The sequence below is a fragment of the Canis lupus genome, chromosome 36, assembly GCF_003254725.2.
Source record: "Canis lupus dingo isolate Sandy chromosome 36, ASM325472v2, whole genome shotgun sequence".
Classification (NCBI taxonomy): Eukaryota; Metazoa; Chordata; class Mammalia; order Carnivora; family Canidae; genus Canis; species Canis lupus.
In genome coordinates this window covers 30,199,859-30,211,153 of record NC_064278.1, presented here as the reverse complement: position 1 = coordinate 30,211,153, position 11,295 = coordinate 30,199,859, and the positions used below count along the sequence as shown (strand labels likewise).

At 46.4% G+C, this 11,295-nt stretch overlaps 1 long non-coding RNA gene across 2 annotated transcripts; it reads right to left on the bottom strand.

The window, feature by feature from the left end:
• Nucleotides 1-558: 558 nt before the first annotated feature.
• Nucleotides 559-7,951, bottom strand: LOC112668298 (uncharacterized). Of its 2 annotated transcripts, none has more exons than XR_003141632.3 (4): nt 7,787-7,951; nt 7,497-7,655; nt 6,054-6,203; nt 559-1,923 (listed from the first exon to the last, which is right to left on the bottom strand). It is a non-coding gene; the product is annotated as an uncharacterized LOC112668298 (long non-coding RNA). The 2 variants fall into 2 exon arrangements; XR_007408690.1 differs by lacking the exon at nt 559-1,923 and adding an exon at nt 4,138-4,342.
• Between the last annotated feature and the right edge of the window lie 3,344 nt (nt 7,952-11,295).

Below are 11,295 nucleotides of genomic sequence, written 5' to 3'. Positions count from 1 at the left end.
GCCCAGGGCGTGACCCCGGGGTCCCGGGATCGAGTCCCACATCGGGCTCTTGCATGGAGCCTGCTTCTCCCTCTGCCTGTGCCTCTGCCTCTCTCTGTGTCTCTCGTGGATAAATAAATAAAATCTTATAAAAAGAGATGAATAGATTTTTTTTATTTTTTAGATGAATGGACTTTTAAAGATTATTACAACAGGCACACATTGGATACTTATTTCCTATATAAAAATAAATATTATCTAGGTAGAAATGATATATGTTGAGGTGAAGAAATTCGAATTAATTACGTGAAGTGAACTACTTTAGTAAAGGAATGTGTTTAGATTTAGACGTAAGCAGAGTCAAAGCCTTGACGAGAGGAAGGGGGCAAATCTCCCACCTGCTCAGCGATGCCTGAAATTGAGCTGCAGAAAGGGAATTCATTTCACTTAGGGTCTTAAATGCCTGTTAAAGTGTGTGTGTGTGTGTGTGTGTGTGTGTGTGTGTGTGTGTGTGTGTTTTACCACAATAAGAATCAGCTCTTTTATTTTTTATTTTTTTATTTTATTTTTTTCAGCTCTTTTAGATTGCAGATGACCTGAAGGTAGGGACAGACTATCACCATAACCACACTCAGATTTTCTTCAAGAGAAATTTAAATACGGGCGAGCCGCGTCGGTGGGAGCCGAGGATCCGGCCTCCGAGCGTGATGCTGCCACTGGAAGGCGTCGGCAGCTCCCGGGCGTCAGGGTGACGCGGGTCCTCCCGCAGTGGCCGCCGTTTCCAGCCGTTTCAGGGACTCGTCTTAATGAGAGGAGTTTCGGGTTCACGAGGATTTCCTCGTGGCCACGCTGCCCTCGTCTCCTTAGAGACCATTGTCTTCCTGCTTCTGGCGGGAGGAGTTCAAAGTCCCCTGAGAGGATGACACATTTGCATAACACCTGCCAGGGCTTAGGGACAAAGGGGATAGGGACCCTTTTCTTTCACAGGAGGGTGGCAGGATGCCCACTCCCTGCGCGGCTCTCGGAGGCCAAGGGACCAGGAGCCCCCTAAGGAGCCAGGCCAGGCCAGGGGAGAGGAATCCGGGCCCAGGACCAAGGGGGCCGTGTGCCTAGGGTCGGCCCCTTCCCACCCGGCCGCAGGGAGAGCTCCCCAGGTGGTGCCTCGGCGGATGTCCTGGGCCCTGAGCACCCTAAGGGGGCGGTGAATGGGTCCACCTTCCCGTCAACGTGTTCACACATCAGAGAGACAACAAAAATAAAAGTTGCGCGGACTGTGACAAGAGGAGTTTAAGGTTTGTATCAGTGGTAGCGTCGTCACGTCGTCATGAAAAATTCACACGCGAAGTTTTACAAAATAATGCAAGAAACAGCTGACTGCCCAGTTCGTGATTTTGACAAATGTTAACGTGATGCCAGACTTGCTTTGGATTTTCTTCTTTTTGACCTTAAGGTGAATTAGAACTCGCCTGCGTAGTCCGGCCGGAACTGTTATGTGGAGCCTGATGTTTATTATCCTGGTGTACGTATTGCCTCTATTACACATACGTACCCGTAAAAATATGTTTTTTTTATATATTGTAAGATGGCATATAAGTGATACTGAACTGCTATATTCATGCGTGACTTTTGAGTTCATGGTTGTGATTCAACTTACATCCGTGTTAGTAGATGAAGCTACTGCAAAGTTGTCTATTTTATGGCTACTTGATGCTCTTGTTGATGGACGTTAAGTGGTTTCTGAATATCTCCCTTTAGGCTTTTGAGAGAGTATTAACAAGGGGCCAGGATGAAGGGCTCTGGGGCCGGCCGAGCTCCTTGGAAACCCTGCTCCACCGCTCCTCAGCTCGATGAACCTGGCAAATTCCTTGCTCTCCGTGGGTCTCGAGCTCGTCGACTATAAGAGGGAATACAACCAGCCTCCACCTCAGAAGGTTTCTGTGAAACCTAAAAAGAGTGAAAATAGATCCAATATTTAGTAGATGCCACATAATAATGTTACCTATTGTTATTATGCAATGATTAAAAAATCTTTCCGGCACACGTGTCTTGTGTGTGTCTCCAGGACACATCCCGGGGAGTGGAAATGCTGGATCTTGCAATATCCTCCCGGTTTACAATATCCTGCAAACGTTACAAGATCCCTCCTGCAAGGTTGCTTTATGGAAGAGACCGTACAAGTTCATGCTTTCCTCAGCAGTGCGCGAGGATTCCTTCACCTCCACTTCCCCCCCAACACCAGGCATTGGAACAGCGCGTCCCGGCTGGTGAGTGTGAAATGGCACCTTCTTGCGGTCTTGTTTTTCAAGTCCTTAATTACCGGGGAGATGAACAGCTTTCCATCTGTTTCTCGCCTATGTGGGTTTCTCCTTTTGTGGCTTCCCTGTTCCTGGTCATTATTGTTGTCACTTTAGTTTTAATTAGAGTGCTTTTCTTTATCTTATTGATTTGTAAGTAACCTTAATATTTCCGAATATTAATAATGCGTAGACTTTTCCCATTTTATGAAATTATTTATCGTACTAACATTTTAAATTTCAGTGTAGTTAAACTTATCATTTTTTTTGGCCATTATTCGTTTCATGCCTGTTTTAATAAACTCATTTTTACGTGGGTCACAAATACAGACTGTTATCCTTACTTTTAGACATGATACAAGCTGTTCTTTATCTTAAGGGGTTTACTCACCTGAAATCTGAGGTTTGATATATGAGACGATAGAGATAATAGCATTATTTTGTTCCATACAGATTACCACTTTTTCCAGCACTATTTACAAAATTATCCATCATTTTACTTTTACTGAAATTCTACTTATCAGATACCTGTACTCTGTTTCATTATTTGTCTAACTCTGCAATAATACCCACACAATCTCAAACGCTAAGGTTTAAAATATCCTTATTTTCTGGTTGGGTTAATTCTTTCACTTTTTGTTCTTCTTAAATTTTTTTTTCTTTTTATGGCTTTTTGCCCTTCAACATAGGTTTTAAGTCACTCCTTATTGAAAGACCTGTTGAGAGTGTGGCTAGAAATACACTAAATTTATGGATTAATTTGGGTTGAAAGGATACCTGTCTGACATTGATTAGTCTTGTTAAAAAAAAATCAAACCAAGTAAATTTGAAAATCTAACTGGCTTTATTAAATGATTTATAAATCACAAAGCTCCACCAAATTTCTGTTCTAAACAAAAGAAAGGCTTTTAAAGGCAGAGAGAAGGCATTAATAAAAAGACAAAAAGGATTTATTAGTAAGAAATGCATTGTTTGGCAAGGTTGCCCTCCTTGGGGAGCGAGGAGGGCAACCAGCAAATTTCCTACAATTGATCAGAAATTCCATGTTGATCGGTTAAAGGTTTCATTCCTGTGGGATTGAAACTACAGTTACAGTAAGTATTAACAGTCCCTAATTAACAAGTAAATAAAAAGACAGTTATTTCGGTCTTATTTTTGGTTTAGCATACTCCTAGGTATCTCACCATGTTTCTTGCTAGTATAAATATTATATATATTTTTAAATATATATTTTTAAATTGCACTCTTAAGTGTGTTAGTGGCACATGGAGCACAATTCATTTTTATAGTAACCTTATTGAACCACCATATGAGTTCTTTTGCTTTTTTATCCATTCACTCAACAGATCCATGTGGAATACCAACTCTGTTCCAGGCAGTGTTACAGATACTGGGAGTACAACACGGGGAAAATCAGAGAAAAACTATTGTCTTTATGGAGCTTAACATTCTAGTGGTTGTAAAAAAGCAAAATAAATGAATAAAACATATAGAACATTAAGTAGTGAAATGTGCTAAAGAGAAACAAAATAGAGCAAGACAAAAAAATGATGATGTGGAGTGTGTCTGTTGGGGCGGGGGGGCTAGGATTGGTCAAGGAAGGCTTTCTTATTAAGGTTGCCAGATGGTCATTTTTAATACTTTTCACTTTGTCTTGAATTTTCTTTGTCATGAATCTCTCCGGGTCTGTGGGTAGGGAGCTTGGAAATTACCGCTCCGTCCGAACCACAAGCGAAAAGCCGAACAAATGGAAAAATCAACCACTCTTCCTGCATCTGTGATAGCCGGCGGATCCAGGACAAATCCCAGGACTGGAGAGGCAGACAGGCCATCCCAGCTTAGGCGGACCGGAGACTCACCCTCTGAAGCTCCTCAGAAACCAGCGACGGGGGAGGAAAGCCTAACCTGGAATTCACGAATTCCCAGTAGCTCGGTGGGGACAGCTTTGAGACACGAAAGCTCCAGGCTGACCCAGGCATGGAGACGGGGGTCAGGATATTGTGAGATCTGCCACGGGGATCTCAGCCAGGGGTCCACATAAGTACCAGACAAAAATCCCCTTCTGGGTACTGCAAGGGAAGGGAAAGGAACCATTTTGTAATAACCTGGAGTATCTGTTCTCCCTAACAGTCGGCCCCAAGGAAAACTACTTAATGAGAGCCTAAGAGCCCTAATGGGCTCTTAATCGGAGCCTAGCTGACCTACAGGGAAAGAAATGCCCAGTCCAGCCCAATCTGCCACCTAAGGAATGGGGGTGAGGGGAAACTGAGAGACTCTTGTGAAGCTCGCAGTCCAGAGGCCTAGGCTCCTTGAAAGGCCAAGACCTAAGCACAGCCCCGAGAAGGCCTCTCCTCCCCACTTTTCCATATTACTACAGGCCTATTCACAGCAGTTCCCTTTATCTAGTGCACCATGACCTGCCATCAAGACAAAATGACAAGGTAACCCAAGAGAGAAAAAAAAAACACAATCTGAAGGGACAGAGCAAGCATCACATCCAGACATGGGAGGAATTTTGGAATTATCAGTCCAGAATTTAAAACATGAAGGAAGAAATAATGCCAGTTCTCTGTGATTTCTAATGGAAATCAGAAGCAGAGAAGTATACTTCTTAACTCATTCTCTGAGGTCGCCATTACCCTAATACCAAAACTATGCGAAGAGAAAACTGCAGAGTATATCTCTCATGAATATAGATGCAGAAATCCTCAAGAAGATATTAACAAAGGAAATCCAACAATATTCACAAGAATTATACATCATGACCAAGTGAAATTTATACCATTTGTGCAAGGCTGGTTTAATATTCAAAGGTCAGTTAATGTATTGCATCACATCAATAGGCTGAAAACAAAGAATCATATTAATAGATGCAGAAAAAGCATTTGACAAAACCCAACATGTATTCATGATAAAAGCTCTCTGTAAGTCAAAGATAGGTGGAAACTTTCCCAACTTGATAAAGAATATCAACAAAAAACCTACAGCTAACATGATACTTAACACTTAGCCAACACCAAACCGCACATTTGTAGGCAACACAGTATTGAAGGAGAAGAACAAAGATGAAAGACTGACATTGTCCAACTTTAAGACTTACTGTAAAGTTCTAGTAATGAAGATAGTGTGGTTTTGGAAAATAGATCAATGGTACAAAATAGAGAGGCCAGACGTGAACTCCTATAAATAGAGTTAACTGTTCTTTGACAAAGGAGCAAAGGTAATACAACGGAACAAAGATGGTCTTTTCAGCAAATGCTGCTGGACCACCTAACTAGACATCTACCTACAAAAAAAAAAAAAAAAAAGAATAAATAACAGACCTCAATGTTTTCACAAAAACTAATCCCAAAATGGATTAAAGTGTAAGTGTAAAATGCAAGACTATAAAACTAGAAGGTAACATAGGAGGAAATCTTAGATGGCCTTAAGTACGGCAGGGACTTTTTAGAAAGGCATGGTCTATGAAAAAAACGATTGATAAGCTGGACTTCATCACAGTGGAGTCTTCTGCTTTGTGAAGAGAATGCGATGACACAGAGTGGGAAAACGTATCTGCCAAAGACGCACCTGATAAAAAGGATTGTTATCCAAAAATATGCAAAGAACTCTTAAAACTCTGTAACAAGAAAATAACCCGATTAAAACGTGGGCCAAAGACCTGAACAGACACATCAGCAAAGAGGATACACAGATGGTGAAGAGGCATATGACAAGATGCTACGCATCACGTGACATTGGGAAATGCAAACTGAACAATGCCAAGACCCCATTACATACCCTGGAAGAGCCCAAATCGGGAACAGCGAGGATGGGGAGCAACACCAGCTGTCACACACTGTTGCGGGTCTGCAGAGGCCACCTGGTTGTTCCTTACAGAGCTAATGCATCTCACTACGTGATGCAGCGGGAGGGCTTCTTGGTATTGACCTAAAAGAATCAAAAACAGGTCCACACCAAGCCCTGCACATGGATGTTTCCAGCAGCTTCATTCATAGTTGCTAAAACTGGGAAGCAACTGAGAAGTCCTTTAACAAGTGAACAGATAAAGGGATGGCGGTATATCCAGACAGCGGAATATTTTTTAGCGCTGAAGAAAAACTGAGCCACCAAAGCAAGACATCACGTGGAGGAGACTTCAATGCATATGATTACATGGAAGGAGCTCATCTTAAGAGGCTACATGCTGTGGAGTTCCAACTACATGGCATTCCGGAAAAGGCAAAACTATAGAAAAAATAAAGAGATCACTGGTTGCCACGGGTCAAAGTGGGAGGAAGGATGGATAAGGGGAGCACAAGCATTTTTAAGGCAATGGAATTGCTCTGTATGACACCGCAACGATGGGTACATGTCATTCATTATATGTTTGTCCAAACCTCTAGAATGTACAGAACCAAAAGTGACTCAGACTATGGACTTTGGGGGATTGTGATGTGTCGATGTCAATCTTAACTGTGGGGGCAGGGCTCTATAAGAAATCTCTCTAAGCTCCTTTCCCTTGTGCTGTGGACCTTAAAGTCCTCTAAAAGAAATAAGGTCTTACTAAAAGAAAGATCTCTGCACCTAATCCTAATACTTGTTTGCCCTTGTCCCTCATGTCATTTCAAAAAGTAGTTGCTATAGTGGACACTGCTTTCTTATTCTTATTTAAAGAGAATAAAAAATAAATGCCCATTAAGTTTCCCATTGACGACAGCCTTCTGTGAAGTCCCTTTACAGTGCTAAAGAAGTCCTATTCCCTTTTCGCTAGGAAATTTTTTACTTGTCTCTATTAGAGGAGAAACATGCTTCTCGAGTTTATTAAAGTTTTAATCTAACTCATTTATTCTGACTCATAATATGATCTTTCTCTAATTTCCAAGGGAAAAAAGAAAAGCACGTTAATGTTTTTCTCTGAAACTCATATCTTCTTGCATCTTGGAGATTACACAAAAACGACCATTTAATCTTTTTTTTTCCCCATTGCTCGGTTTTGATTGCTAATATTTTATTCTAAAAAAAATCAAGCTATGTTCGCAAATAAATTGGCCTTTTATGATGTCTTAGTCAAATTCTGGCATTGAGGTCATTGCCATCTCATAAAATGAGTTTGGAGCTGTTCTTTTTTTTCTTTTTTTGTGCCATTTAGCATTCAGTTGCCGAGCGGGATCTGATTTGCCTACAACACTCACTGCGCCTGATATTTTTGTTTATTTGGGTATTAGGTAGAGTTTTACCAACCTCTTAGGTTCCATTCATGGATGCATCTGGATTCAGCTCTCCTGTTTCTTACTTACTTTGTACCTTCTTCCCACCATGTTGGCAGTAATGGAAACAGGGCGACTCCCAGGAAGGCCTTCCCTCCCCTGATGGGACTTTCTGATCCTTTCCCTCCAGAACCTTGGGGGAAAGAAAATCCCCTTAAAATGAGAGCCTCAAAGTTCTTGACACAATTCTGGGCAGACAGGGAGGTAAGGGGGAAAAGGGTTTTGGGAGTTCTCGCTCATTTTGCACCCAGGGGAGGGAAGTACCTGGTGGGAGCCCGCCCGGCCGGGCCCCAGGGAGTCGGTGGGACCCGCTGCCCCCGATTCCCCTCGCTCCTCCCTGTCCCTGCCTGTCCCTGCCCGCGGCCCTTCAACCCCGCGGGGCCGCAGGTGTCACGGTGGCCGCACCTGCTGCGGGGCCGAGGGGAGGGGGAGGCCTTGGGAGGAGGGGGGCGGGGAGGGGAGGGAAGGGGAAGCCTTGGGAGTAGAGGGGCGGGGAGGGGGAGGGGAGGCCTTGGGAGGAGGGGGAGGGGAGGGAAGGGGAGGCCTTGGGAGGAGGGGGACAGGGAGGGGAGGGAAGGGGAGGCCTTGGGCAGAAGGGGGTGGGGAGGGGAGGGAAGGGGAGGCCTTGGGAGGAAGGGGGTGGGGAGGGGAGGGAAGGGGAGGCCTTGGGAGGAGGCGGGTGGGGAGGGAAGGGGAGGCCTTGGGCAGAAGGGGGTGGGGAGGGGAGGGAAGGGGAGGCCTTGGGAGGAAGGGGGTGGGGAGGGGAGGGAAGGGGAGGCCTTGGGAGGAGAGGGGCGGGGAGGGGAGGGAAGGGGAAGCCTTGGGAGTAGAGGGGCGGGGAGGGGGAGGGGAGGCCTTGGGAGGAGGGGGCGGGGAGGGAAGGGGAGGCCTTGGGAGGAGGGGCACAGGGAGGGGAGGGAAGGGGAGGCCTTGGGCAGAAGGGGGTGGGGAGGGGAGGGAAGGGGAGGCCTTGGGAGGAAGGGGGTGGGGAGGGGAGGGAAGGGGAGGCCTTGGGAGGAGAGGGGCGGGGAGGGGGAGGGGGAGGCCTTGGGAGGAGGGGGGCAGGGAGGGGGAGGGGGAGGCCTTGGGAGGAGGGGGGCGGGGAGGGGAGGGGGAGGCCTTGGGAGGAGGGAGAGGGGAGGGGGAGGGAAGGGGAGGCCTTGGGAGGAGGGGGTGGGGAGGGGAGGGAAGGGGAGGCCTTGGGAGGAGGGGGGTGGGGAGGGGGAGGAGGAGGCCTTGGGAGGAGGGCGGCGGGGAGGGGAGGGGGAGGCCTTGGGAGGAGGGGGAGGGGAGGGGGAGGGAAGGGGAGGCCTTGGGAGGAGGGGAGTGGAGAGGGGGAGGGAAGGGGAGGCCTTGGGAGGAGGCGGGTGGGGAGGGAAGGGGAGGCCTTGGGAGGAGGGCGGCGGGGAGGGGAGGGGGGAGGCCTTGGGGGTGGGAGGGGTGGAGGAGGTGTGTGGGGGGTCAGGAAGGGGCGTGCCCCCGGGGTCCTGGGATCGAGCCCCACATCAGGTTCCCTGCATGGAGCCTTCTCCTCCCTCTGCCTGTGTCTCTGCCTCTGTGTCTCTCATGAATAAACAAAATCTTAAAAAAAATGTTGTTTTTTTTTTTTTGATAGAACAACCTCCAAAGTCTAGTCACACCTTAGATTCCTTGATTTCAGTTTAACTGGATTATGCAAAAAAAGAAAAAAAAAGAAAAACAATTCATCTTTTGCTCTTAGAAGATTGTACACAATACAAGGAACCACCACCCAAGCCCTGGGCCTAAAGAAACAAAATCACAGGAAAACCATGCTTGGACTGCTGTAAGTGATTTCTGCAACAAAGAAATGTAACCTTTTCTTGAAAAAGTACTTAACACTTTTTAAGACTAGTCCTATAGATTCAGAAAGATTACAAATATGTAAAATGTGGATGTTGATACATTAGAATATTTTCTATGTATGAGAATAAATTTTACGTATTAGAATATTTTTCCTTTAGGTGCTTATATTTTATCACATAAAACGTGAATCATTTTCTGCCTGTATTAGACACACGCACACATTTACACGCATTTACATTAAATCTGGAACACCAAGATCTGTGACTTGGAATAATAAGGTTTACTTGATGGGAAGAGCACTGGGTGTTATTCTATATGTTGACAAATTGAACAGCAATGAAAAATAAATTTATTAAATTAAAAAAAAAAAGGAATAATAAGGTTTACGCGAGTGACCATTTGACCTGAGAAGTCATCACTAAACGCTTCCAACTGAGGGGAGGGGAAAAAAAATCTGAAATGACAAGAAGCCAAATTAGTTTATAACACGTAAGCGATGAACGTGAGGTTTCCCAAGTGGAGGGGACAGGCTTCTGAGAACGTGGAAGGCCGAGTCCTCGTCCCAGAGGGCCCCTGTCCCTCCGAGGTTTATTGGAAGAACTGGCGGGTTAGGGAAGCTCACTGCCCTGCGAGGTGGCGCTGCTCTTCCTTTGGAGGCAGGACTGCTCGTGGCCCTCCCACTTCCACCTCCTCGCCTCATTTCTCCCGCATACCACTTAGCATAGTGTCTAGATCCACGTGGTCTCAACTCCAACCGCTCCCACACAGGAAACAGTCTTTCCAACGTATCTGAACAAAAACTGCGAACCCAAAGATCGTTTTTGTGGTGCTGACGGTGCATTTGTCCTGGCAATCTAGGATCATTCCTACTAGATGGCCTCAGTGGTGGCAACACCGTGTCCCTTGAAGATCAATATGACCTAAAAAAAAAAATCTATGTCATTAATACCCATGTCTGTTGAACAAGGTTAATGGTTAAGTCGCAACATTAAAAAAAAAGTTGGTTGTAATGAAGGAAAAAGCGCTTGTTTTGGGGTCATCGATGCGGCAACTCTTGTCTGGCTGTTAGGACGAGCGAAGCGTTAGGGGCCACGTCCCACCGCCCAACACCGAGTGAGGCCTGCTCCCACGAGGCTGGAGAGCAGGAACATTCTGCGAAACCGTGACACATTTTCTTCAGAGACACCGTCCTTCCAAGTGGCGTTTGGAGGGCGGCCTGGGCGGGCCCGGTGGCCTCCTGTCCCACCTGGGCTGAGCCTCAAGGCCTGGGTGCCAGGCAGGCCGCGGCCTAGCGGCCCTAGGCCCACGATCCACAGCTGGCAGCCAGGCTCAGTGACCCGGGCACTGCCCCCACGACCCCAGTGGGCCCGTCTCACCTCCCGGGGTGCAGGGTGGCCAGCGGGGCCTGGAGGTCAGGTGGCCCGGGGCCTCCTTCTGCAGTCAGTCTGGAGGAATGCCCAGCGGACTGGCGGGAAATGGGCCACTTTGAAGTTTTCTTTGGAGTGATTGAGAATTTATGCATTTCCATACAGCAAATGAACATATGTATTGACCTGGAGAATAAAATAATTTACTCGATTGCTTTTGTATTGCATCATCAATCTATTCAGTGAACACCTGCAACTCACTGTTTTTTTTTTTAATTTTTTGTTAAATATTTTATTTATTTATTCATGAAAGAACAGAAAGAGAGGCAGAGACACAGGCAGAGGGAGAAGCAGGCTCCATGCAGGGAGCCCGATGCGGGACTCGATCCTGGAACCCAGGGGTCACGCCCTGAGCGGAAGGCAGACGCTGAACTGCTGAGCCCCCGGGCGCCCCTTTGGTGCTGCTGATACAGAACGGTGACACCACATGCCACGGGTGCCGTGTACCCGAGGGAATTACATTTTGGGGCATCTGTCTCTAAGACAATCTCCTCGAGTCGTGTGTGAGGCTCTAGCTTCTGT